At 39.4% G+C, this 6081-nt stretch overlaps 1 pseudogene across 1 annotated transcript; it reads left to right on the forward strand.

The window, feature by feature from the left end:
* The first annotated feature begins 2017 nt into the window (after positions 1 to 2017).
* Positions 2018 to 5438, forward strand: LOC149012540 (protein DETOXIFICATION 24-like; annotated as a pseudogene). The gene is made up of 9 exons (XR_016174055.1): positions 2018 to 2512; positions 2620 to 3160; positions 3325 to 3411; positions 3531 to 3587; positions 3717 to 3952; positions 4241 to 4401; positions 4545 to 4601; positions 4922 to 4998; positions 5288 to 5438. The product of XR_016174055.1 is annotated as a protein DETOXIFICATION 24-like (transcript).
* Positions 5439 to 6081: the final 643 nt, after the last annotated feature.

Raw genomic sequence — 6081 nt, forward strand, 5'->3', positions numbered from 1 at the left:
ACTTTAATGATCTTCGGTTACTTTACTGTAGAATCAGGTATTGATATACACATGTTCTATAAAAGAGTTGATGATACAGGAAGGAAGTTCTGTAAAAGCAATAGGAAGAATCACTCAGATACCAGTCAGTGAGTCTTATTTGAGCCATGTTATAAATGCTCTCGCTTAACCTATTGATGGTAGGGGCAAAATTTTTGCTTCTGAATCTCGGTTAATTGAATCTCCCGCCCCAGGTATTATTTTGAGACGTTCCGTATATGAACCTCTTCAAACGGGGTTTATTGCTATTGATTCAATGATTCTTGTAGGACACGATCAGTGAGAATTAATTATTGGGGACAAACAAACGGGTAAAATGGCAATAGCCACGAGGTTTCACCGTGGGAATTTCGCCGAGAGTTTTCGCCGCTTTGAAACATTTTCACAATCTTGCAAAAATTCCGCGTGGTTTTTCTCTTAAAATTCAGAAGGTTCCGCCAGAAAGAGTTTGGGATTGAATCGTTTGGTCTTTTCCAATCCCTAATTGGTCTGAGAACCTGATTGAAGAAGACCATAATTTTGGAATACATGTAGATCCGCAGATCTAGTGTTTGAAGTTATTCGTTTGTCTTTCGATTTAGGGATTCCAAAGTTCAAACAGAGACAAGCCACACACAAATTTCTGTCATAGGGAAGCAGGTCCAGCTTACGCAATGGTATGCACGGCCTTACTAATAATTAGCTGACAGGAATCTTCTTCGATCGGGCATTCGGCCAACCTTCCGTCATGAGTTATCGGTGCTCAGCCGCACCCCACACGATAGGTCTGATCACGCTGTCCTTATTTATGATGCCTTTGTCTCTATTTAGAGACAAAGCACAACGCTCCCCATTCACGCACTTTTCTCGTTCTAAAAGCCAGCTTTCTAAAGGAGGGGACATGGTCTAGCAGTTAATTACATCTCCGGGTGGCCAGGTAGAGGTAACAAGGTAGGGTTCAGTATAGTTGGTCCATCAACTAAAGCTAGTTGTTTATTCGATCAAGTAAGAACCGAGGATATGGCTTTCTTTCCACTAGTGTCAATCTAGGTAGCGAAGCTAAGAGGATTAGAGGCCCATGAGGATAGGAGAAAGTGAATGATCTACTCTTTTGAGAAGGGAAAGGAAGCAAAGAAAATGCCTTACTAAACCAACCTCATAGGGGGGCTAACGCGCGCTATGGAGTTGCTTGGTGGATCAGTCTTGCTTATTAGTTAAAGCGACTTCTACTCTACAATTAGATTATTCGCAAGGGCTTCTATAAGGGCTTTCATTAGCGAGCGAGTGGAAAGTTAGGTGAATAAGTGAAGCCTCTCAACGTCTTTAAGGTGGTTGGCTATAATTTTAGTCACCTTAACAAGCCGATTAGAGACTCTAGGTCAAGCAAGCACTTTTCTATTAGCGGTGATCATTTTTGGTAAAGTGAAAGACCCCCATAAATGAGGTTGGCGGGTGGTTGACCTAGCCTTGTGAGTGAGTAGAAAGGAGGCTTTAGAGAAAGAACTTCTTATGTGGAAGCGCTAGTTAAAGTGAAGGAAGTTAGGGAAAGAAAGAACTTACCCATATCTTGGCCACACATGTATGACAGATTGGTCAAATTCCATCCCTTCGTATTAGATGTATGCATTCACACCGTGTACTAACATGTGGTTATCTATTTATTTCCTATTAGTTCTTAATGAATAATGCTCATTTTACACCACCCAAAAAAAAGAGAGAAGAAGAAAAAGAAAGAAGAAAAAAAAGACAAATAAGAATTACTAGTCAATACAAATTAAGTTGACCAACGAATGCCAAAGGAATTCTAACAGATACATTATATAACTAATTTGAGCAATCAATGCCAATGGGAGTGTTCCAACAACCATCATCACCCACACCCCTCCATATTTATAAAATAACTTCATTAGAGATCAAATATAAATGAAGATCCCGAATAGCCAGAGCAAAGCCTGCTTAGAAGTTGAGCTAACTTCGCTCGCCCCTTTGTGGATTCTGATACTGTTATTTTGACACCCACTTCAACATACATTTAGAATGGAAGTCTTAGTAAACCCCTTGAATGTATGGTGGTGGAGGGTCAGGATAGTGTTGAGGGTAGAGGAATCGGACTCCAAATCTGTACCTCTGCAGAGCTACAGATAGGATGTACTGTCCATTCCTATTGCCTGTTTAAGTTGTTTGTTCTTTAACGCATCAGGTGCTGAAGATAAAAAAGAAAAAAAATCAGTGAGTATAATGGAGGAAAATCGAAAATTAGAAGACAAGCTTCTTGGGGGACAGAGTGAAGATGTAAATAGGGACTTGAAGGCAAGAGTTTGGGATGAATCAAAGAAACTCTGGAGAATTGCATCTCCTGCTACAATCACAAGAATAACAACTTAATGGAATATGGGTGGCTACACAATCATTTATGGGACATATTGGTGAAGTAGAGCTGGCTTCTTATGCAGTGATCCAGATCTTCCTTTTACGCTTTGCAAATGGAATAGTGGTATGCTTCTCTCTTTTCTCCCCCTTCAGTTCTTCGAGTTAGACAGACTCATACCTACATAGTTGAATACAAATAATACAATGGGAGCTCTTAAAACTCTTTTGCAGTTTGGGATGTCAACTGCTCTAGAAACATTATGTGGCCAAGCATTTGGAGCAAAGCAGCACCACATGATGGGCATTTATTTACAAAGATCATGGATAGTTGTTCTTTGTATTGCATCCATGTTGCTCCCTGTTTTCATCTTCACTGCACCACTTTTAAGGCTTATTGGACAAGAAGAAGAATTATCAGCAATAGCAGGAAAAATTAGCATTTGGTTCATACCTATTTTGTACTATTTTGTCTTTTCAATGACAATGCAGAAGTTCCTACAAGCTCAACTAAAGAACATGATTATTGGATGGTTATCCTCTGCTTCATTTGTGATTCACTTGATGTTATCTTGGCTATTTGTCTACACATTAAGCTTGGGGATACCTGGTGCCATGGGAGCAATGATCATCTCCACATGGACAATGGTCATCGGGAATTCATATATATCATTGGAGGTTGGTGCCCTGGAACATGGACAGGATTTTCTAAGAGTGCATTTACTGACATTTGGCCAGTTGCCAAGCTGTCTTTATCCTCTGGTGTGATGATTTGGTTAGTAAAACTGATTAGCATCTCCTTGTTTCCTACAGTTCTCCAAAGCAGCAAAACTTACATACCTGTCAATGATACTTAACTTATTGTCCATGGTTTAATGCAATAGTGTCTCTTCGGGAAAATTGTTAATCTGCTGACACTTTTTTTTTCTTTCTTAAAAGCTTAGAGCTATGGTACAATGCAGTCCTAGTCTTAGTGGCAGGGTACATGAAGAATGCTACCTTTGCCGTATCTGCCTTCTCTATCTGGTAACCTTTAATAGTTGCATCTACTCTACCAAAAGAGAGTTGTATCTAGTTATTAAATATTTTTGCCAACTTCCCTCTATTAACAGAATACTTCAAAACATATATTTATGAACTTGCAGCCTCAATGTCAGCACTTGGCAGCTTATGATATGCATTGGTTTCTTGTCTGCAGCTAGGTATGGCTTAAATGATTGATCATGGACTCCTGTCTTTGTGTGTGTGTGCTTCGAGGCTACCCATAAATTTCCCCTATGGTTCTTTCCCAGTTCCAGTAACATTTTGTGTTTAAATTCTTTTGTACTCAGTGTGCGGGTTGCAAATGAACTGGGGAGAGGAGATGCAAAAGCTGCAAAATTTTCCATTATTGTCAACTTAAGCACTACAATCTCTCTGAGTGTACTATTCTCAGTTCTGTTTTTCGTATTTAGCCATGCCATATCCTATGCATTTACAAGCAACACAGAGGCAGCCGAAGCTGTGTCAAGCCTGGCCAGCTTACTTTCTTTGTCTGCCCTCCTCAATAGGATTCAGCCACTCTCAGGCAATCTTCTCTCACTGATCTTGCTAAAAATTATAAGTTCAGACAAATACAACGCAACACACTATGTTATAATGTTCCTCTATCTAGCATCCAGTGAATATTTTGTGTTATCAGTCCAGTGTCGAAACAGATTGTCCACTTTAAGAACCTGTAGTAAACAAGATCGAACTGCACTTCTGTAATACTCCAAACTGTGTGAAGTGTTCCAATCCTGCTTTTGCTTTGTTATACAGCAATATTCTTTTGCTTTATATCTTTGATATATATAGGTATCCTTCTTTTCAACAGGAGTGGCTGTTGGTGCTGGGTATCAAGGTGTGGTGGCATATGTCAACCTTGGGTGTTACTATCTGGCAGGAATTCCTATAGGCGTGTTGCTTGGTTATGTTGCAAGGTAATAACTATTATCTAGCTATAGTGGCCAGATGGAATGACGCCCACTCTTCATAGTGATCCAGTTATTTCTCACAGTAACTGGGCTTCAGAAAACAATTTCATCTACACCACTGTGATCACTTTAGGTTTCACGGTGTTACTTCCCTAACCAGAACAGTGTTCTTTTACACCAGTTATTGACCAGTATTGTTTCTAGGGGATGCAAACACTTGCGCTTTCTTGGATCACCTGGAGAATTGATTGGAACGCTCAGGTACAAAAGACAATACATGTCTTGCCATAGAGATGAATTTTAGGAGTGATATATAGCATCTAACGTTGATTCCTAAAAGTTATATTCAGAGATGAAACATAATGGTAGCATTTATCTTGGCCAGTTGTAAGTTTGTCTCACTTAGATTGAATCAATTGGGTATAATACACTGAATCCCTCAGTTTGATGCCATATCTTCTTGGGTTCCTTCTAAGATAGTTGTGTTTTATTTTCCATCTAAGTTGCTTCTGATTTCTAGACAACATTCATTAATATGAAGTATCACTTTGTTAGTTGGTAACAATACTTTATGCTTGCAGGTGGAGAAGGCATCACAGCGTCTAAACAAATGGCTTTTAGCACCTTCTGAACAGAAAACAAGCAGTGCTTCAACAGAGTAAGCCACATTTTTCTATGTCATACAAATGCAGGGGTTTAATTACTTTATACAAAGTGTATAAAATTTTATATATTGTCACACCTTAGGTCCATTAATATTGCCTCCTATATATATAAACTATTCTGATTTTATTCTACCGTCAACTGGGAGTTTGGATTGTGTTAGCCCCCTTGGAGTTTTCCCTTTTACAGAGAGATGAGTTCACACACATTTAACTTTTTTTTTTTTTTCAGTTGTATATAATGCTTTTGATTAATTGTTTCATATCCAATTTTCCTAATTTTAGGGACGGTCGTCGCTAAGTATGATGGTAAAAGGCTCTGTCTTCCAGAATGAACACTAAGGGTTCCAGTCGCTTGTTGGTATTATTTTTGTACCAACAGGGGTTCATGTCTGAGGATTTCATTTTGGGCACAAATGCAGAAAGGAGGACTCAACCTCTGAGGGGGAAAAAGCACAGCTTCCTTGATTATGTTTTATTGAGCAAAGCTTGTTTGACTATAGTGTGGAGGAATAACATTGAAGACAATATTACTCTTTAAGTTTTCCCTCTAAGAAATGTAGCTAGGTCCTCGGTTCAGTTTAACTAGTGGGTGGGCTGCTTTGGATCCTCTGAACTCTAAAAAGTATTTATTATCATGTCTGCTTATATTGAATATTTTTTCCTTCGTAGAAAGTGAAATTCTCAAGTTCGGGTGGATCCCCTCCGCCGCCTCAGTTGGTATGGGCATGGCGTGTTGACTCATCAAGTGAGGAGAAAGGATGTATCATTTAAAACTTAGGCAAGATTTTTGTTCTAGTTTGGTGCTCGCCAATAATGGCCTCCTTGGCACAAGTGGTTGAAGCGGAAGCTCTCTATGAAAGGATTCGCTTGACACTTACTCTTGGGGTATAACGGTTATAGGTGTTTAGTGATTGTTCCCCGCTAGTTGGCGCTCTAAATAGGTCGTCCTCCTCCATTAATTGGCACATGGTGGACTTTGAGGACGTGATCTTGCGACTCTGTGTCTATTAATTTTCTAAGAAATTTCTCAACCTCAAGAAGTCATAAGCTGAGGCTAGCTTGCACTTGGTGGTTTA

Source organism: Hakea prostrata, chromosome 6, assembly GCF_041222555.1.
Source record: "Hakea prostrata isolate BN-2017 chromosome 6, UWA_Hpros_2, whole genome shotgun sequence".
In the NCBI taxonomy this organism is placed as follows: domain Eukaryota; kingdom Viridiplantae; phylum Streptophyta; class Magnoliopsida; order Proteales; family Proteaceae; genus Hakea; species Hakea prostrata.